A 22,867-nucleotide genomic window follows, 5' to 3' on the forward strand; every position below is an offset into this window, starting at 1 on the left:
ATACATATGACTCCGTCGTTTTACGGAGACAGCAGTATAATACGAATAAAGAATTAGTAATAACAGGTATTTTTGTCCTTTTGATGAAACCAACATTTAGTAGTCTCAGCTTTTATTTTTTTATTCTCCTCACTGCCCCAATTAAAAGCTACTCTGCAAAATAAGTAAATTAAAAAAAAATACTGCATGACCAAAAAAAGCTACGCTGCTTCTCAGGGCCTATTTTTTCAATTCATTTGAGATGGTGGGTGAATGAAAGACAATCCTAGGCTTTTATGTTTTAGACAAGACTGTGGATTTGCTGTGATGATTCCACTTTAAACAGATCATGCATACATGATATTTTAAAATCTAAGAATACAGATGTATATATGTGTGTATATATATATATAGCCTGCCTTGCCTCAGAAGTGTTCCATTATGAGTAAATGGTTAGATTGTGATGTGGGATCATTTTGACTTCAGGAAAACAGTAGATGTTTCTAGAAGCGGGGCTGGGGTGGGGGCATCTTCATGGAAGACAGCAGAAGGGATCTAAAGGCACAAAGTGACTTTTCCTGCAACGAACCTGGGCGCCAGGCCTGCAGCGTGCCGAGTGGAATCCCTTGCCTGTTTCCGGGCCCCGTGATACAATTCTTCCCCAACAGACAGAGCACTTGGTTAAAAGGTCCATGGGCATGACTTCAAGGGCTGTGTGCAAACAGTCTTCCCCTAGAGCCTGCGCATTATTTCTGCCGAGTTATGGGGCTCACATTTCCCGGAACTATCAGAGAGAACTTAATTCAACTCACACAACATCACTTTAGAACTGTGCGGCTCTCTTAATCAACCTTTGTACCAGCCGCAAATGTGCAGCGTGACCTAATTTGGAAACGTCCTAAAGTGCTGACTCAAGCTGTTAGTGAATAAAGGCCAGTCATTACCATTATGACACTAAAGCCATGCAAACTAAAATTGAGTCGCATCAGCTGAACATTAGTTTGCAAAAATATTAGTGATTGAAGCCATTTGCTGTTCATATTTTATTTATACTTGCTATATATACACGCACATGTATATATGCATGCTTATCTATTTATTTTCGGCTCGTCTGAAATGGCTCTGCGACAAAAAAGAATTTTAAGTGCCAAAGAAAGCTACGTCCTCCGTGCTGCCAAAGTCACTTAGAGGCACATCATGTGTTTGCCAGGATCTCCTCTCTGTAAAACGAAGACGTACAAGCAATGACGTGTGAAAACAAAGCAAAACAAACCCCCCCTCAAACACCCTGCCCTGTACTTTGGTGGCAGATTCCAGCCTTTTTAGCAGGATTCAACTTCCTCTTGGGCAGCAGTCCGACATCCACGCTGACTTTTGCCTTTGGGGATCATACGGATTTGAGGCTGATTTCATCAATGTACTTTTCTTCTGCTCTCACTCCCTGACTTCAGAAACACCTTTTTGAGATGGACATATTCTAAAGGCCCATGGGTCTTTAATTACTTCTGAGAATAATTAAGTGAGAATCGAGAAACGGGACTTATTCTGTCTTACTCCTGCAGAGAATGGTTTTATGGAATGTAACCTAGCTTATATTGTTCTTTTACGACTCAGACGGGTTTGGGGAACACGTGGATCCCTCACCTGACTGTACAATACTATATGCATCCTAAAGTTATTAGTGTTCAATTTCTGAGCCATCAGTTGGTTTTGAAAACACACCAGCCTGCATCTTCCCTACATCAGAGAGACACTGGGCCGGTGGTCAATCAGAAGTTTCACCCTGTGCCCCACGTCCTGTCTTCTACATTTAAATTTAGAAAGTGCTGAATGGAATAGTGACCCATTCAGTGGTCAAATACCTCAGACTCTATTGATTTAAAGAGGCACAATAGCCAGGATACACACAGCTAAAGAACCTAGGTTGCTCCCTGCCGTTTTCAAGGATAAGACATTTGGGATGTCAAGAAAATGTTTACCCTCCCTGCTTCGGGTGGAGAGGGTATCCCGTGGTTGCATATGTATTTGCTACAAGTGATTGGTCGAGAACCCAGTGAACTTGAAATGTTGGCAAACTTAACCAAGTCACTTCTGAGAAATGCAAGTAAAACCTTCCAGCAAGATGTGTAGAAACGTGTGCCGATAGCGGCTCTCGGCCGATTTTGCATTATACACTGCTTTGCTTAAAAAACATTTTTTTTTTGCGACCGGTGTATTACTTTCACAAGAAAATAACTCAGATTAAAAATGATAACAACTTTCTGTAATTTCAAAGCTGTCTTGCCAAGAATGCTAGCATTCCGAGAATGAGGGTCTGAGTGCCTGTGTACACACACCGACACACACTTTCAGTTTGCCCAGATTTAAAAAAAAAAAAAATATATATATATATATTTAACCCCCCACCCCCCTGCCAAATGAGCATCACCTTTTATCAGCTAAAGTACAATTGTTCTTATTCTTAGGCAACAGGGCCAATAAGGTATGTGGGTGTCAGTGTTGCCAATGGATTGCCCGCCCCTGAGCAGTTCATCATTCTTCAATGATAAGATGAGAGCAAGCACCCTTCTGAGAACAAAAAAGAAAATCTGTCCAGCAGGTTTTTATGTTGTCCATACCAGGACGGATAACGTGCTAAGTTGGGGTATTTCTGAGACACGCGATGCCTCCATGAGGGTCCGTGGCCCACCAAAGAGCCGGCATCCCTCTTTGGACCAGGAGGGCTGGCCCCTACCCTCTTAAGGGATGATTTACTGTGCTTTCCCCTGGGGCCACAACTGATGATCTGTAAGCTTGTTGAATTTTGAAGCAAATACTAAATATAATCAATATATAAAAAGACGAGAAAAAAAAGCAACAACAAAAAAAGGCAAAATGCAATGAAAATTTATGACCTTAACATTCCTTCAGGGTCAAGCAATTTATCAAATTCTCTCACTTTCTGGTTTCAATTACACAGCCATTGTGGAAGGAACTTATTTTAGCAGGTTCATTTGCCTCAGTGGGGAATACAGGACTTTGGCCCTAATGCTTCACCTAGTGCAGGCCATTTGAGCCTTAGAACAAATACCAATCATCACTCTTTGGGAAAAAGGAATCTGCCTCGGCGTGCCCTGTTGGAATGGGGTTTCTGTCAAGGTAAACGGTTGTCGACAATGACTCTGGTAGAGTGGCGATAAATCCCGTTTTATTGCTGAAAAATTCCAGCTTCTCTCCATGCCTGACAGCTCCCCACATTCTCATACCCATTTGGGCAATTTCTGCACGATGTCCATCTGGTTCTCATTACCTCTCAACCTGCCTGCGTCTGATCCAGAAAAAGGGCAGGTCAGAAACAGGGGCGGGGGTGGGGTAGGGAGAGAAACTAAGGTGATGGGCAAAGCAGGAAGCTTGTTGGGGTGTGGGGGTCTGGGGGTGCGAGGTGCTGGAAGTAAGGGTAGAGGGGTGGAGTGACTCCCAGAGCAGGGCTTTCCAGCCTAGGCTTGGACCATCCCTTCCAGCTCCTCCTAAGGACCTTTGAAATATATTACAGAAAGGTCATGACAGAGCCAGCATCAAGAAGCCAGGAGAACCCGGATCTTTACACTCGAGCCTTAAAAAGACACCTGCGTGAGGGTGGAGGAGAGGGAGATACACTGTGGAGGATCTCAGGGCTGAGGGGACGTTGAGGAGACGCGATCTCCGAGGACATGGAGACTTCATAGGCCCTGGCAACGGAACGAACTCAGAGCGCGGGGTCTCTTCTCGAAGAGCTTGGGGCCTCATGCTCTCAGTTAGCAGGCTTTTAAGTGTGGGATAAAACTCCGCTGGGGACTCCAGGTTTGCTAAAAAACAAAAACAAAAAAACCCACTATTTTTATGTGTAGGAAGAAAATTCTATGACTTCTAATATAGTCACCACCATTCTTCCTTTTAAGAAAGTTAATATTCAGAAGATTAAAAAATGACTGGGTCCTGTTCTGTATACTCAGGATGTCTTCCTTCCTGGAACGGAGGCATTAGGCTTGATCAACATGGGTATTCCAGACGTGACATACGATCATTTTCAAAACTATTGTGCCTTTATACCTTGGGAAAGTTGGCCTCCTTCTCGGAGCTGAAATCCTTTTGATCATAATTCCTTCTGATTTAAAATTACTCACATGCCACCCTCAGGTTTCTCTAGGCCCCCAGAGAAATGAATATGACAAATATCTCATCACCAATACAAATACATGCCTATCTATCTCGATCTCTCTATCTATACACATACAATTTACTTGTTATTGTGGTGTTTGTTGGGGTGGACGGGGTCATTACAATGAATACTAAAACACAGTTTTGGAAAGCTTATTATGTTTGAGAACCTGAAACTTTTCAACGAAAGATGGGAATCGGATAAATGGTCATCATTCCACTGTTTTCAGTTCGAACTTCATATGAAATTTGACTCACACCTGAAAAGAAGATATGATTGCTTATGCTCAAATATGTTGGAGAACTGTCATTCTGATGATTTGTACACAGAATCTTTTGCGCCAGATAGGTTTGCACGGACCATAGTTCTGAGCTCTCGGGATCCCAGGGGACAGGGTCCATTCCTGGTCCTCCTTGGATGCCCACCTTCTGATAGTCAAACCCAAGTACTCTTATGAACACTATTTTTTCACGTGAATTTTAATATCACAGTTATGTTAACTTTAATTGCCGAGCCCAAACCTATTTGACAAGAACATTTTTAAAAGAAAAAAAAAAACGATGGCTTCCACGATTTGAGATTCCATTTCTAAAATTTCAAATCATGGGTATGCAATCAATCTTAGAAAAATATACCCAGAATGGGAGGTGAATGTCACATGGGTACTTAGGTGGAGAAAGAGATTCCTCCTCACATTTTAAAACAGCATCAAGCTCGATGATTTGGCTGAATGACGCGACAAACAACTCAGATGTGGAAATTTATTGTTTGGCATTTTAACAATAAGTATATCTAACCCAAACATAGCGTTCTAAAACAGATACTTCCATCTGGACAGATGAAAAGGCATAAACTTTTGCCTCATTTTACGCACGCAGTAAGATGACCTTAATTGTCGACACCTCTCCTTTGCCGAAAGGAGAGGTGCCGAAAATTAAGAATCTGGAACTTCGGAAAGTTCAGATTCTTAGGCAGAAAGAAACGCTGGCGCTTTATTTTTCCTACCCTGAACTTGACTTTATTTTTACATCAGAGAAACATGATCATTTAAATTCGAAGGGATATTTGTTTTAATAGCAAAGCGGGGAATTAATGGCATGAGGCAGAGCAAAGTGACAACTTAACTTGATGCTTGATAGCTGTTTACCCATAAATGTGTTACACACATTTCTGTGCCCGGGAAGGAAGAAGGAAAGTAGAGAAGCCTAGGCACGCTTACACGTGGCTTGTAGGCAATATACGGCACATGGAAGAACGTGCTTGGGAGGCTATTGAAATATTTACAAAACAAATCATTTATGTCTTAACTCTTGTGTATGGAAAACCCTGAGCACCTACCAAAAACACAGAACCAACTTTGAGCTCTAACAAATATTTCAGCATCAAAATGGTTAATAGTATTATAGCTTCAAAAGAGCCTATTGGCTCACCCTCCAGGATGCCCTGCAGTTGTTGTTAAAGTCAGCCGATGAAGCTAGTCTTCCCCGCTAGCCTTTAGAGTTGTCTGCTAACAGTAAAAATACTACAATAAATCGGTAACATATGTTGCCAGGCAAGGAACACTGATATAAATAAAGAGACGAGGAGACCCCATCCAAGTACAATGTGAAAAGAATTTAACTTTCAATCTATTTGTTGGCTAATTACCATTTGGAAAGAAGTGTTACAGTTATTTGCTTAGATTCTTCCTGGTGCTTCCTTTTTTTCTTTTTCTCTTCAGGTTGCATTCTTGCGTTCCTGACCGCCTGTTTTACAGCTTTGTGGTAAGTCTCAGTTTTCCACAACCTTAAGGAAAAAAAAATGCATAACATGAAAGATGCCAAAAAAAAAAAAAAGACGTATGCATCCTGATGTGCTGGGTTTGTGAAATATACATGGGCTTGTTGGGCAGGGGGATGATGAAATAAAGGGAAGAGGTTTGTTTCTGCCTGGACCCAGAGAGTGTGAGGGTGTGCATATGCAAACGAGGCTCCCTTCAGGAAGGCCACCTCTGGAATGGAATGACAAAGCTTGGAACACATACAATCAATTATTTTCACTAGCATTTAAAATATAGAAAACAAAATCTGCTTTGGGAATTGACTGAATATTTTATTTAGCTTTTTTATTGAGACATCCTTTGAAAAATGGCATAATATAAATAGTTTTACAAAGCAACAATATAATCAATCTCTAAACTAGAATATAAATCAAGGATTTCATTAACTGCTGGTAGCCAGTTTAAATTGTAGTCTTGTCTATAATGTCTATCTATCTATGTATGTCCAAGTTATATTAAAAACCTTTAAATGGCTTTGTAATATCAGCTACATCTAGCTATTATAATAATTAATGGCACTGTTTTATAAATCAATACATGTATACTTGATAAATTCATATCCAGTTAATGGTGTAATTTAAATAAAAAATTAATGTAATAAAGGACATACAGAAATGGGCAGGAAATCTTTAAAGGTTAAGAGACAAATTTGTCTAAATTCATTTTCTTAACCTGTTTTTTAAAAAAGTTTGTATTTAAAATCAGCTGAAATTTACTTTGTTCTGAAAAAACTAAGCTTGCTATTCTCTTGATATCTAGTGTGGGATTTGTAAGATAATTTCCTTTTTAACAGTTAATTTTTCATCAAATACTTAGGGCACGATGGGATATTTTACTGCCATTACACTCTCTTGTGATCGCTGAATATTCTTTAGGGAAAACCCAGAGCGAAACTGAATTTAAAACTCAAACCAGTAGTTTATTTTTATTAACAAATGAAATATAAATGCCTTGTATATTTGTGCTTTTTTTTTTTTAGGGGTGGAAGAGTAGAGTAAATTCTGAGAATCTCCAAAGCTTTGTACATAATTTATTTAAGGGGAAGAGGGACTGATTAGTTCAATGAATTTGCATGTGTTAAAAGCCCAGCGGTTTTTTTTATTATTGCTTCCACGGAATGAACATCCCAGGAATTTTAGAGGAAAGAAACACACACACACACACACACACACACACACACAGAGAGAGAGAGAGAGAGAGAGAGAGAGAGAGAGAGAGAGAGAGAGAGAGAACAAATGCTTCCAACAGACTGGAGTGAATTTTAGCGCTGCACAGGGGCGAAGAACCATTCTACAAAGGCAAAACAAAATTGTATTATTGTTCTCATTAACAAATGAAAACCCACTAATGGCATATAAAAAAGTACCAAGATTTGGAAAAAGAACTGGATGTGTTGCTTGTTTACTCAATGAACTCTTAAATCATTCCGTTCGAGTTAAGAGAGTGAACATTTACAAAAAAAAAAACAAAACAAAAAACCTTCCAGAATTATGCAGACCAGCCTGTCCTGCTGTCTTTGCTGACATGGTGCAGAAATGTTACTTGAATCCACGGAGCTCTTTCTGACATTGTTCCTAACTTTGCTGAGCCTTATTTAGAACACGGGAGGAGCCGGGTTCGGCTTCTCCAGACTCTGCCTTTCTAAGTTCCAGGAGTGGGGGTGGGGGGAGCTTAGCTTCCAGTCACTTCGTCCCCTGATCGACAGGAGCAAGGACTATCTGTTACAAGTTCACATTTCAAATGAAGCCGAAATTTAAAGAAAACTCCTCCTTTTAGGGGGACCGATCAGAGGGGTTTGGGAGGGGCAGGGAGCGGCAAGGGAGCATGCCCACCAGAGATTCCCAACTAAAGCCACTCAGGTCCTGGGGCATGGAAAACGTATTGTGATTTTAGACGAAACCTGCCGCAAAGCCGTTCCTAAGAGGCTTAATTTAGGTTTTATAGGAGAGATGTAAAAAAGACCGGATTACAGCAACACGCTGAAATATGTGCTACATTTTAAATATCTTCATTTAAAGGCGTATGTTTATTTGCCCTCCTGGGATCACTAACGTGTGTCTCCGCAGAGAAACAGGGACATACCACATTCTTCAAAATTATCTGTTAAACGGATCACATTCCGAGGCGCGTTTGAGCATTTTTATTTCCGCCGATAACCTCTTAATTATGTCACTGCCTTCCACTTGCTAATCAGGGACATTCAGCAGAGGTAACCACTGGTGTGGCTGCCTTTACAGGAAAGTCGTTATTATTAGTGATTAGAAACACAGTCGTCCCTATCATCACATTATCATTGCACGTATAATTTTAGCACCGCTAAAAATGTATTCTAGTGCCTTAGCTGTGTAACAGGGAAGAAAAGATCAAGATATCCCTACCAATGTTGTTAATGACTTCAATGTTGTTAAATGACTTTTTGGAAACGCTGAAGCGAGGGAGACTTTTACTTGTCCTGTCTCTCTCCTCTCCACTTCCACCTTGCCCACCTCCCGCGTGTTCCAGGTGAGTTAAGCCCAGCATTCTGCGCAGGCACGGAACAAGTGAGGTGTGAGTGGAATAAATGCAATCATCTTTCACTGTTGCTTTATCAACCCTCCTAGGTAGTTTTCCTGCCAGCCAACCTGGGCTGTTAAGACCCATAAAATTATGCAACTGTGACTTCTTGGGAGATTCTTTAATCAGATAGCGGCTGGTATTGGGAGGGAACCGCGCAAGGCAACTTTGCTGGCACTTAGCACTGTGGTTGGTCAGTACTTGTGTGATAGAGACCAATAAACAGCTGATTACTATCCTAGAAGGAGCCAATATTTTACATTTATCCTAGTTATTCTCAACACCCCCCCTTCCCCCCAACTTCTTGTAACAGCTAGCATTTGTCAAGAAGATCTATGAGGAATATCCTTCCAGACACCTGAAAAATAAGAATGTTCCTAGCGTGAAATGATGTATTTTGTGTAAAGGGGAAAGAGTGATTTGGGTTGTTACAAGAGCAAAGGTTTGATTCCTTAAGAGTCCATTGCTTTCAGAGGTGGGCACTCCTTGAAGTCCGGTCCCCACCCCCACCCCGCCCCCCAACACACAACAGGTTCCCAGGGAGGCAACCAAGGGGGCTTTTAATGTCAATATTTGTATTTGAGCTTCGCCAATAACTGGGCCATTTTGCTTCCTCTGTAAGCCTGTGCCAGTTGATGCTTCAGACCTGGAAATGCATTCCATTTATCTCTTTACACATGAAGATATTCTATAAATAAATGTAATTTGTAGAAAGGAACCGGCCATTTCAAAGAGGAAAATTGCAAACATAATGTGTGTTGAAAACTCAGACGCAGAGCTACGGATTTCTAAATTTCTATGGAAAATTTGAATCACCTGAGAATTCGCACATCTTTGCTTATTGAATGTGAATGATTACAGGGAGAGAAAGAGGGAGAAAGTAAAGTACAACAATGACATGTGTTTTAATCCAGCCCTGGTGGCACAGTGGTGATAATGCTCAGCTACTAACTAAAAAGTCAGTGGTTCAAACCCACCAGATGTGCCAGAGGAGAAAGGTGTGGCGGTAAAGATTCACAGCCTTGGAAGCCCTGTGGGGCCATTCCCATTTTTTTGGTTTTTTAAAAAAAAAAATAATTTTATTGGAGGTTCATAAAATTCTTATCACAGTCCATCCATCCATCCATCCATCCATCCATCCATCCATCCATCCATCCATCCATCCATCCATTGTGTCAAGCACATTTGTACATTTGTTGCCATCATCATTCTCAAAACATTTGCTTTCTACTTGAGCCCTTGATATCAGCTCCTTGTTTTTTCCCCCTCCCTCCCCGCTTCCCAGGGGCCATTCCCATTTTATAGGGTTGCTATGGATTGAAAGTGAACTCCTCTGTAGTGGGTTTTAATTGGGATCCAACCACGTTTGGACTTCTTGTTGCCTTCTGAACGACTTTCTCTTTACATTTATAGATGATAGATATATACATGTATATATACACGTATATATGCATAGATATACCGCAACTTGCATGGGTTAATATTGCAACCCAAATTGCACAATTCAAAGGCTTTTCCAAGTGCCTCCCCTTGCCTGGGGTCCTTTTAGAAAGAATGGCGATACAGCCATCACAGTGAGGGCCCCGGCTTTCCAACATACAAAGGCAGGCAATTCTTGAGCCAAACAAACAAAGAGGGTGTAAGCGATCTCATTTATTTTGATAATCCTCCTTCTGCACAGGAGCATCTTGCTGTCTTTGTCAAAGTGAATGACAACAATTTGGCCAACTCTCTGTGTGCTGCACTCCACAGTGACAGGCAAATTATCAGAGGCCCTGCACTTCTTATTATCAGAGGAGAAGCCATCAGGGGGACGCAGGGAGGATACCTCTCCCTTGTCACTATTTGTCAGTGGGACAAGGGCCACTGCTATGGGTAGCTGACAGGTAATTTCAACAATAACAATTACTCCTATTACTGGTGTCATAAACAATTCGCCCAAGGCATGACAATAGCAAAGCTTTATAATTCAATGCCATATAAATAAATGGCAGCAGGTAACAAGTAATTTAGCTCCAATTAAGCTTTCACCCCAGCATTAATATTGTTATTGCAAGAAAATGGAAAATTGAAAAAAATTCAATATGTTAATGAATTGAGAGGGGTCCAAGGGCCCGACAAGAGGGGTTGGATAAAGGAAACCAAACTTATTACGGTGCCCTGTGTGGTGGCGATCTCAGGGCCCAACAGCAGGATGATTACTTTTAAGGTAAGAAGGGGGACCAGAAGTTCATTGCCTTAGACTTCTTTCTGACTGGGAGGAACATGTGCCTCGAGCCTTTTGAAATCCATTTCCCTCTGAGGTCTGAAGAATCTAAGGAGAAATATGAGTTTATGTCATGTAGCATTTCACTGGCTTTTTTTCCCCCCCACCTGAAATATTTTAAATGAAGCAGAGGCAGGAGTATCAAAGGAGCATTTCCATCTGTTTAAGAAAATCACATCAGCACCTGGCTCCTTTATGGCCATCCCGGTAAGGAAACTCTCCCCGTCTCTCTGTGCAGATCCCCCCGCCCTACCCCCAGCCCAGCCTCCTGCTTTTGGTCCTTGTGGGAAGAGCCCCTAGAGCAGCCCCATCTACCTACAGGGGGACTTCCTGATCCAATCCATTTGCCGCGTTAGTATTTGTCCACCCAGACAAGGTACCCTCACGGTGACAACAGTAAAAGAATTTGAAAATCTCTAATTAGGAGAGCTGCCGAGCAATTAACGCACGTCAAATTTCACTTCATCAAGTGCCACTCTAATTTTCCTTCTAAAAATTAATGGATTCCCCCCCCCTCCCCACCCAACTTCCCTTTCTGGCGTGTGTGTGTGTGTGTGTGTGTGTGTGTGTGTGTCCCCTTAAGGCAATGTTGATTCAAATCTGCTCAAGATGCAGTGTTGCACAGCTAAGCAGCTTCTTGATTACAATCTGCCACCTTCTAACTGCGCTCGTTCTCACTGCCAGGGATACTTTGTCAACAGGCAGATTACACCGCGGGGAGACAATGCACCGTGCGCGCTCACCCTCCTCTCAGGCCCTGTCAGGAGCGGGGCTGCCCCCCAAAACGGGCCCTTTGCTTCCCAACTCTTCCTAAAGGAAGCAGGCCATGACTAGGTGACTGCTTAGGTCTCCGTTTGTTTTGTTTTGTTTTAAATAATGTGTGACTTTCAAGAAAAGGAGCCGAATGATGGAGCATGGACATTCCTCCTTGTGCCTTGGTGGGGGATGAGAGTACGACTGAGGAATTAAGAGTATCGGGGACCAAACTTTTACTTATGCACTTTGTTCGAAGACATTTTCAAGAGCACGATTCTTGGTTAAATACCAGTTATTTATTTTGTCTTGTTTTGTTTTCCTTTCCCCTCTTTACTTATGTGCTATAAACAGCGGAAGCCGCGCTTGAAGAGACAGTATTTAGATTGTGAGAGAAGTTTGTTTAATCGCCATAGTTGCCAGAATCCTCAAAACATCGCAGGACACAGAAGACAAATGACATTTTTTTGGGGGGGTGGGGGGATGGGGGACGGTGGCTTGGGGAGGAGGCGGGGGTCAGGACTGTATATTCCAGATACGTGTTGACTCACTTTAACTATTTTTTAATCCCATAGCTTGATGCAGAACAGTAGGCCTGAGCAATCAGCGCAGGCAAGGGAAATCTTGAAAAATTGAAGAAAGAAACGCAGAGATTATACGGTAATTTTACCTTCAGTTGTTTTCGAAATTCTTCATATTTTAAAAATGACGTTTTCAAATGATCAGATCTGGAGCAAAAAAGGGAGAAATGAGACAAAATAGTAAATGTATCCTTTTGTAGATTTGCAGAGAGAGTAAAAACATCGACATGAATCAACAGCCCCCCCCCCCTTATTTTCAATGTTAAGTACTTTTCTAGTTATGTTTTCTCTCGTCCTCTCTGTTCAATAAAAACCATCTCACTTCACAGAATGCATACTTACTTAAAAAAAATTTACAGCTTGAATCTGCCTTTTCATTTGGCAATCATGAGCAACTAAAATCTCTAAAACTTGAGATTTTGAGGTTTGTATTTCTAAGTATTAAATATCTCTCCTTTCCTTGCTGGTCCCACCCCAGTCAGATCTTAAGTGGTCTATTTCAAACAAAAGAAATGACGTCTCCTTTCAAGTAACCAAATGCTACATTCCCTCAAAACGGATTGGGGGGCTCACTGGTAAATTTACAATTAGATTCACACACACTGAATAATTTTCTTCCTCCAAAAACATCAGTCCCTGGACGAGAGCAATCCTGGGCTCACCATTTCCTGTGGCTTGTTTACAAATACGATATCTGGCCAAAACAACAACAAAACGGACAAGATCGCTGTACCTTTGGAAAACAAAACCCTGGGCCAATTTCATATGAGAACATTATAAAAGGATTGTGATGGGAAATTTAAGGGGCAAAAACTTGACTGTATAAGGCAACCCAGTGGTAATCAATTTTACCTCCAATATCTTGCTTTTGTTTTCAAAATGCTAAATAAACAATACATAATGCATCCCTCATCAGCCAAACCATGGAGGCTCCGTGCTCAAATAACAGGAAACATATTCAATTTTCCTAACAGAAGACAGTTCATTAAGCTGTGCCACATCAAATAAAACTTTAATTTCTCCGGCATCAGAGTCGCAATGAAAGCAATAGAAGGAGACGAGCCATATGGTACTTCTATCAGCAAACACATATTGCTCATTCCCCCAAAGTTTTCTAATTCTGCTCCCCAGACCTGTGTAATATAGATAATGTGCTCCAAGAGCAGCAACCATGAGCTATCTAGTGTACACTTCTAATACTGTATTTAATGGGAAATAATGAATCATAAAAGCCGGGAGAAGACGGCTTTTGCTAACCTAAATCTCAGCTGTAATTTCATTGTTCTGTGCCCAAGATGCTGTTTGCCCTTTCCAAACACCAGCAGTAGAACATAATTATACTGCTTCAAACCTGGGCCTGAAAAAGCATCCCTAATATAATCACGTTTCTATTAACTCCTGAAATTCTGAATTTCATGATGTGCTGATACCAACATTACGATAACAGACTGCGGGCCATTTTTAAATCCACAGAAGCATTTTGTTTCCCCCTCCTTCTCCTCTGGGGTCAGAATGCTCAGTGTTTTCACATTCCCGCCTCCACCCCTGCCTGGCACCCCACTCCCTTCACCGCCTCCCATTCCCCCCTCCCATGAAACTCGAGTGGCATGATTAAAAATGAGGAGATTTTCTTGTTATTAGAAAATTTGACATTTGCTGATGAAATGCACATAAAATGTGAAAGCTACACCGTACTCAGAAGAAATGTCTCCCTCTACTTTGAGCTACCAAGAGGAAATAATTTAGGTAAAGGAAAGATCTTTGTACATCTCTCCTGAAGCATGCTAGGGCTGTATTAGAAATGAAAGAGGCAAATATTACTGCGCTTTTAGAGCGATAGGCTTTTGATGTATGTGAAGTGTGCAGTGTCTCCTTTCTCGCCTTTGCTGCTTTGGTTATGCACCTAAACGGGAATCAGCGCAAGCATTTATGTGTCCGGAGTCCAGCCGCCCTCCGGGGAGATCGTGGAAGTGGAATGTATTTCATTTTTAGAGAAAGAAATATCCACCACCACCACCCCCTTTCCAGCCCCGCTGCCCCAAATAGGTTAGTGATCTCAGCTTTTCCATTTTTAAGGCTCATCCGATCAATATTTTACCAACACAATGCTCATTCAAAACGCCATCAAAGCACACTACAGATTATGTTGAAAGCATCTTTTAATGTTTTTTGTTGTTTTTGTTTTGGCATCGTCGGAACCAAGCCGGATACAGTTTTTTAAAGACTTTAAAAGTCAGCCACTGCTCTTTTTCTTAAGCTTATTAAAATCAATATGCCACACGCCTGTCGTTGAATTAGCTCTGCACACTTGATGGGCATCGTTACAACTAGTTTTGGGGGTGCCCCTCTGTCATGGTTCCAACCGTTCCTCCAATCCAGATTCTTTTTCCGTACTGGTTACCTGGACACCTCTTTCCACAGAAGTGCTATAGAAAAACAAATTTAGCCAGGGGGAGGAAGGTCCAGCATAAAGGTAGCAACATTAACAAGGGCCCAACAGGTAAACAGAACTGCAGGATCGTCTGAAACACGGTCAGGGAAAGAAGTGGGGCGGGGTGGGGGCGGAATCCCACCACCACCACCACCGAAGCAGTTCATTGATTATATTTCATGAATGCCTTAAAACAAATGTTTAAACAGTTCTCTGAAACAGTGCAGAACACGTCCGCATGCTCCGCTGGGTGCAAGGACAATGGTCTATTGCAATGTAAAACACGCTGGAGGATAAAAAGGTGCTTTTTGTTAACATTTTATCAAAGCTGTTCATCTTCGAGCTGCAGGCAGCATTTTGCTGGAATTGCAGATATTTCTCTGTCCGGGCGCCTTTGTTTGTGCATCTCATTTGCATATATTTATCTCCAGCTGAGGGTGCTTTCTGCTCATTAAGGCCTCCCCTCCCATTATTTCATAAGCCAGCTGCTAAGAGGGGTGTCACCTGTGGTGACTGAGAAAAGAAGGGTGAAGAACTAAATTCTTCAGAAAAGGGAAATCTTCTGAGTCTCTTCCCCCAATAAATGGGCACCATTTGTGTTAAACAGCCTCTTGTCATGATAGATGCCTCCAGAGGTCAGGGGTTAAAGTTGATTTGAAGGTCAGCAGTAAAACAACAGACAAACCAGACGCCAAACTGGTTCCTTAGCTGTCGGTGGGAGCTGCGGTACCACCAGGTCTTGAACCTTTTTCAACCTCTAATAAAACCGGGGATGACTCTGAAGCGGATCAACCAGGCCCCGGAGGAAACAGCACAGAAAAACACAAATAATATCGATATCAGGCCGCCCCAGGAAACAATGGGCCGTTTCTCCTGGCTACATGCATGCTTCTATTGTTTCAAGGGCCGGGGAATTAATTCCACTTATTTATTTAAGGCGTGTCAACTCACTGCCTAAACCTGTTTCAGTGTCAAGATGAATAAAACTTTTATAGCTCATAAAATAGAGCCATTCATCTCCATGTTCTTTGTGGTGCCTCCTTTTTTTTTTTCTCCCCTCCCCTTTCCTTTTCCTGGCAGACTGAGAGAGTCCTCTGCCCCGAAATGGCTACATCCGAACCCTGTTGATAGGAACCACACACACCATAGGAGAGAAAAAGAAAATATTTCACCGGTAACACGGATCTCCTCAGAAATGACACCGGAAAGCATTTTAGCTACGATGTAATCGTCCCCCCACCCCCCAGTACCCTCCTAAGTACACCATTGCATCTGTTTGGGGCATGCATTATTTACAAAGCACAAGTTTCATGATGTTAGAGGGAAGAAAAGTTCAAAATGAGAGGGGAGGAAGAATCAGTCTCCTAGTATATTATGTATTTCCTTTGACTTTTGAAATACAACTGGGTTAGGGGTTGCTTGCTTGTTCCTATTCCTCTTTTGGCTTTTTTTTTCTTTCTTGCATAGTTTCACGACATCCCTCACTCATGGACTCACCAAACACCTTCATTAGCCCTGCTGTCCTGAGTAGAAGGTTTAGTGTTCAGCGTTCAAGGGCAAATGGAAATAGAGAAGAAAACACATTTGCCTGAATCTTTGTATTCTGAATTTTTTTCCCAAGGCCAGTTGTAGAATTGATTTTAGTTTTTTGGTTCCAGATTAGTGAATTCAACAGAACTAGAATAATAAGAAAGTTAACATCTATAAAGTGCCAGACACCGAGTTAAGCACATCCGTTCGGTACGCCTGTATTATTACTGACAGCTCAAACGAAGGCATCCAAGTTCATTGCCAATGGACAGTTAGGCTTCTCTTCATTCCCCGGAATACGTTCTTTGTGAAAATAAAAAGTTCCTAATAGCACCATCATCGCAACAAGTGTTTTAACGGGTAACAGTTTGGGGTCACCATTGCAACGCATCAAAATGGACAAGAGGAAATCATCTGATGAGGTTTCACACCTTCTCAAAACGTGCCTTCCATCAGACTCCACCGTTCTTTGCTCATTGCAATGTAAATGGCTTTGTGGACAGTGCGCTTCCTGTGCTGCTTAAGTTGCTGAGCGTTTGAGTTTCCCAAGCAATACGCGAGTCTTTTACGTAGGCTGCCGAATGATTTCTGATTTCGCCAATCAGCAGATTAAGGTTTTTCCTCATGAACCCAAGTTTTTTTTACCCCCAGCAAGTGGCTTATGTGATGATGACCCCAAATGGAAATGGTGCTTTCAAATGTATCCAAAAATGAGTCCCTGGGGAAATCGGTTCAACTATTGAATGCCAAACACCACCCAAGATTCAACTACTCCCTGATTCCCATTTGAGCGAAGGCAGATACAAACATTTGGTGTGCATAGAAGCAGCCCTGTCTGAAAATGGAATCGTTTTCAAATGGGCCAGGAGGCCCTGAGACAAATATTTTAATTCAAAATTGATTGCATTTTGGTAACCCATGGCAGTATGGTCTCATTTCAGCACCGAGCAGGAGATTTTTCGACTATAATCAATGGCATTTTAAAAAAAAAGTAAGCAGTTTTGTTTCACACACGGATCTCCACTTATGGTTGGAGAGATTTTCCGACTTATTAAATATTGTTTATATCCTCATCCTTGCAGACCCTCTGTCTTCCCAAAGCATTTTATAGCTCCCTCTGTAACCGACTTATCAATTTTCTACTGACCTTCCACATTAAATTTAACCCTCCCCCCTAACTCCCCCCACCAAACCCAGACCCTCCCAGCCACCAGACTGGAGTAAAAATATATAGTTTACTTCCCGCCAAGTCTGCGCCCACAGCTCTTGTTTTTCTTTTACTCTAATCTAATCACTAATTCTTAAGCTTGGCCAAATACTTAAAAATGTTAAGTGCTAGCAAAGCCTTCTACCTCCCCCTCATATCTGTCTCTGTTTATGGAATGGGTCCCAGTTTCCTCCTCTTCTCCCTCAGCCGGGGGTCTTCAGGTCAGAACACTGTAAATACACACAGCCCTGTCCAAGCCATAAATCTGAGCAAAGGGCAGGCTTATATATTCAGATAAGCACCGGTCAGGGTGGGGGGATGGAAGACCGAGGACTGGCAGAGTCCCAGGCACCACAGGCGTGTTCAAAGGAAAAGATGGCCAGGAGTGCTTAGTGGGGAAGGAAAATTTAACGTTGTCTCGAAACTTCTCTCTTTATTTCTAACGGATCAGCTCAGCACTGAAGCCCCCTCCTCTTCTCTTTTCCCATGTGCGTATAGTCACATCTGTACCAAGCACATTATCTTATTGGCAATCAGATTTAAACAGTAAATTTCACTTATTTCGAATGCCCTCTTTTCCTCTTCAGCATATTTGTGTTTTGACGTGTGTGTAGTGTGAATCAGAGTCATTTTACTGGAAATTCCTACTAACTGATTTCTTTCCAATCCCAAGGTCTTTGACTAAATAGCCATGTTGTTAGTCACCATGTGGAGTCCAATGGAAAAATATGTTCTGAAGGAGTTGGGAATGCCAAAGTGATAAATAAATGCTTACATAGCCTTCAACCTCCAAGGTTTCTAGTTTATTTCAGTGGTGAATCTAGGGTGTCACCCAAAGAGGTAACACCCCAGGTTTCCTCCTCCCGACCCCCACCATGGACAGGAGCTCGAAGCACATGATACAAAATCCTTTTTAAAGTTTGGTATCCATTTTGATCACAGACTAAGATGCGATAAATACAGTTGGGAAAGGCTTAAATGAACTATCTTCTCAAAAGAAACCTCACACTGCCACCAAGTCGATTTTGACTCATAGGACAGGGTGGAACTACCCCTGTGGGTTTCTGAGGTGGTAAATCTTTACATTAGTTGCCGGCTTCCTCTTCCTCCTTTGGGGGAGATGGTAAATTTGAACTGCTGATCTTGAGGATCGCAGCCCAATGCGTAACCCGCCTGTACATATAAAAACAAGTTTGTTTTGCAAAAATGCCTCTACGTTGGATGGGAGCGTCCTTAGTTACAACATTCTGAGTACAAGCGATTGGAAGCCGTTTCTCATTCTTTCTTTCTTCTCCTTTAATTATCACCCCATTCTCAGGATTGTTACTGACGGAGGTTTTAAAGACAAGGGACCGAAATAAGGTGACTGAAACACTGGACCATTGGACCAAATCAGCAATGCTTAACACACTGGTGGTCATGCAGGTGAAACCATGTGATTTGAAGCATCCTGGTCAATAAGTAATAGTGACAGCTCTGATCTGAGTGGATCAGGTGACTCAGAAAGAACATTGGCCCAAAGTTTCAGGCTTGCAGGTAGAACAACCCACGTAAGCTACTTGTTGTTATATTCATTTTATCAAACACGTTATTGCTGAACCTCCACACAGACTTTTTTAGACAGCCATTTAGGTGCCATGTCTTCTAATTGTGTCAGCACCCATGGGATCCCGAGAGATCCCACTGCTTTATTCCAAGTATTTTCTGCTGAATTTTTTTTCCCATCTCAGAATTCCATGTGACTCTGGAAAGGCTATCCTTGGAAATGTGCCCATTGTGAACACAGTAGTTGCGGCCATGGAAACTCCTGAGCCAGGTGACCATGGCCGAGAAACTGCTCTTCATCACTCCCCAACTCTGAGTTTTCTTTAGACCCAGAGAATGAGCCAGCTACAAGTGTGCCTTAGTCATTAAGCCTGGAAATATGCTATGCTTCATGTGTTCTCAATTAGCATGTGATATGTTATAGATGCGTATGTATATGTGTATGTATATATTTAGGTGAACTCTTTTGCCTGACAGAGAATTGATAAAGCAAGTTTAGTTCATGTTACTTGCAAGGAACTTCTTTGGTTGGGTTGAACAATGATTGAGAGTCTCAAGTAGCTAGCAGAATTCTATGGGAACCATTGCCAAGAAAGCGAGTAGGCTAGGAGCCCGGAACATTGATCACCCACTGTCCTGTCTTACTTTTTGACAAATCCCTCAAACAATAAATAGGATGATAAGATCGATGACTATTATTGATTAAGCGCTTGCTTTTGGAAGACACTGCACTAGATGCTTTAGCATAGCTTTGAATCTTTACACAGCGTGGTAAATAATGCGGTATGGTCCCCATTTTATAAATGAAGAAAAACAACAAAACAGTAACAACAACCCCAAAGTTGATTTGGAAAGTCAAGAAACTCATTCCTGATCATGCGTCTAAGCTCAGACCTTGACTTTCGGTCCGGTTCTGGAGCCCTCCCTTCTGAGTAGCTTCTCCTGGTCTTTAGGTTTTGCCTTTAGGATCATGGATGGAATAGCCATGATTTTCAGCAGTGTTATTCTAGACCTGGTGGGTTTTCTGCAACCCACACATCTCTTGGCATTTTCAACGGGTCCCTGGCACATTGACCCCCATAGACCTCTTGGATAACATGTTGGAACCTGACCTCATTGATCGCACACCTGGCTTGCTCTCTGTGATCATGTGGGCACTCCCTGCAGCAAAAGGTTAGCTAAAGACGCTACAGTTTCCTGGGTCCTCCCTGTCTTACCTGAGCCAGGCAGGGATGTCTACAGGAGACAATGCAGTATGACTGCTTGGGTTTGAATCCTAGTTCCACCATTTACCAGCTGGGTAGCATTGGAAGCTCTGTTGTGCTTTGATTTCCCCCTCTGTGACATATGTTTCTTAGATGTCATCAAGCTGGTTCCGACTCATTCACAACAGATCCTTTTTGATTGTAACACAACAGAACGAAACACTCTCTGGTCCTCACAATAGTCTTGTTTGAGCGGAGTGGTGTAATCACCATGTCAGTTCCACTCGCGTAGGGTTGTCCTCTTTTGCACCGGACTTGACCAAGCACCATGTCCTCAGCCAGGGCTTGGTCTCTCCCGATGACCTGTCCAAAGTAGGCGAGACAAAGTTTCATAACACTGCTTTCTAAGGAGCATGGTGGCGGTGCTGGCTCTAAGACAGCTTGGTGTGTTCTCCGTGCAGTCCTCGGCGCTTTCTGTATGCTCTGTCAACACTGGAATTGGAACGCATCCGAGCTTCTCTGGCCTTCCTTATCAATTAATTGTCCAGCTTTCCTATATATTTGAGGAGATTTAAAATACCATGGCATGGGTCAGGCGCGCTTTATGCCCTCAAAGTGACCTCTTTGCTTTTTTAACACTTCCAAAGAGGTTTTGTGCTGCAGATTTGCCTAATGGGATACAGCTATGGATTCTTGACTGCTGCTTCCACTAGCATTCATTGCAGAGTGAAGTAAAATGAAATCCTTGATAACTTCAATCTTTTCACGACGTTATCTATTGGTCCAGTTGTTAAGAATCTTGTTTCCCGTAGGTTGAGGTGTAATCCGTACTGAAGCCTAGAGTGTCCGATCTTCATCAGGAAGTGCTTCAAGTCTTCTTCCCTTTAAGTAAGAACGGTTGTGCTATCTGTGTAGCTCACATCGTTAAGGAAACTTCCTTCAGTCCTAATGCTGTGTTCTTCTTATTGTGCATCTGAGTCTGAAGTAGTAACTATTTTATAAGGCAGCCCAGTTCAGACTGGTGGCATTGCTTGACTCTTCTGTTATAATCATTTTAATCTGCGTGGTAGGTAGGCTTATTGTACTAGCCTGGCCAATAAGAGCACGTGGGATTAATAAAGTCACAGTTTGATTGGAGGGCAAAGAGATCAATGGCTCGGTGAGCCCTGCCTCTTTCTCGCTTGCTTTCTGGTGACCGGATCAATGTGTGGCTGCCTTAGCTAGTTGTCTGCCTACACTACCTGTAGGACACCCAACCCGTGGACCGTGTCGCTAGAGCTTGAGGTTCCTCCAAGACCTGCTTTGACATTCTGCTGGTTTATACATCACTTGAACTGGGGATGGTCTGATCCTGTCATCTGGCTGACTGTTAGTGATCCGCCCTGCTGTTTGCTGCCTGTGGCTGGACTGCCTGCATTATTCTACGGAAGACTCAGCTGTCTGCCTCCTTGACCTTGGACCCAGCAGCTCTCGTGAGTTGAGGGACTTCTAGTATATTAACTGTTTCACGGAAGTGAGTTGAACTGAGCCCTCTCTACCACTGTGTGGACGATAGATATAGATATAATCTATATCTACCTATAGATATAATCATAAGTGGCCTGGTTTTGTTTCTCTAGGGAACCCTATCTAACACAATTGTTACTAGGAGTGGTTCTAGAGCAAGAAGATCATAAATTTGGGCTTTCAAATTGGTTCTCCAGCCTGATTAGGTTTAACAGCACTGCTAATGCTGTCTCTTTCCCTAAAGGCAGGGATAAGCCGGCCACTCTTACTAGAGCAGGTGGTGTGAATCCATGGTGTGAAGTAACAAAGCTGATATCCACAATATCACTACCAACAGATGAAGTGCTGGTGAAAGGAGAGGCTCTGGGTGATCATGTGTTTGAAATTTTCCAGCAGTTTTGTCAGGATGAGAAGTATAGGGGAACTGGTTGGCTGGTCCTCCTTATAATAGAAAATGTGATCAAGGATAGGGGTAATCTCAGAACCTCAGGAGCACGCCTCAAGTGCTGAATAACAGACCTAAAAACTTCTGTACGTGCTACAAAGGAGTCTTCTCTCCTCTAGTAATAGAGCCAACATTGCCAACAACCACATCCAGAGTCTCATCATACAAATAGCTGAATTACAGCATCAGCTGAGTTGCAGGTCTAGAACAGTGTCTGATATTAAAGTAAGGGAATTAATCGGAAAGAATTGGGAACCTGAAACATGGGATGGGAACATATGGGCTGATGATCCAGAAGAGGATATACTAAGCCTCTAGAGACCATTGGGCCACTCCAGTCAATAGCTCCACCCCTCCAAGCTGAAGGGATTAATCCGCTATCAGTAAAACAACCCACACCTGAGCAGATTAACCAAACTGTTCAAGTTGAAATGCCAGGTGGGGCTGCATTTGTAGCATTGCCTGGGAGAGATGCCTTACAAAATATGGCTGAGAGCACCCAGAAAACACCCTCATCACCCATTGTGTCCTCTAGACCTGTAGCTACAATTAAGTCTCAGAAAACTCCTAAAGGTGAGGTTCAGATGATGACTCTGGAAGAAGTGCGCTATACTCACGAAGATCTGCTCGAGTTTTCTAATATGTACAAGCAGAAGCCTGGGGAACATCCCTGGGCGTGGTAACCAAAGGTGTGGGATACTGGTGCAAGGGGTGTAACAATCAACCAGTCTCAGTTTCTTGATATGGGGCCCCTCAGAGCAGATTCTTCCTTCAGTGGCTCAGCAAGAGAGGTTAAGAGAGGTTCTAGTTGCTTATTTGGTTGGTTCACTGAAGTATGGACTGCCAGATGGCCTAGATTAGACCAACTTG

Source organism: Tenrec ecaudatus, chromosome 17 (genome assembly GCF_050624435.1).
Source record: "Tenrec ecaudatus isolate mTenEca1 chromosome 17, mTenEca1.hap1, whole genome shotgun sequence".
In the NCBI taxonomy this organism is placed as follows: Eukaryota; Metazoa; Chordata; class Mammalia; order Afrosoricida; family Tenrecidae; genus Tenrec; species Tenrec ecaudatus.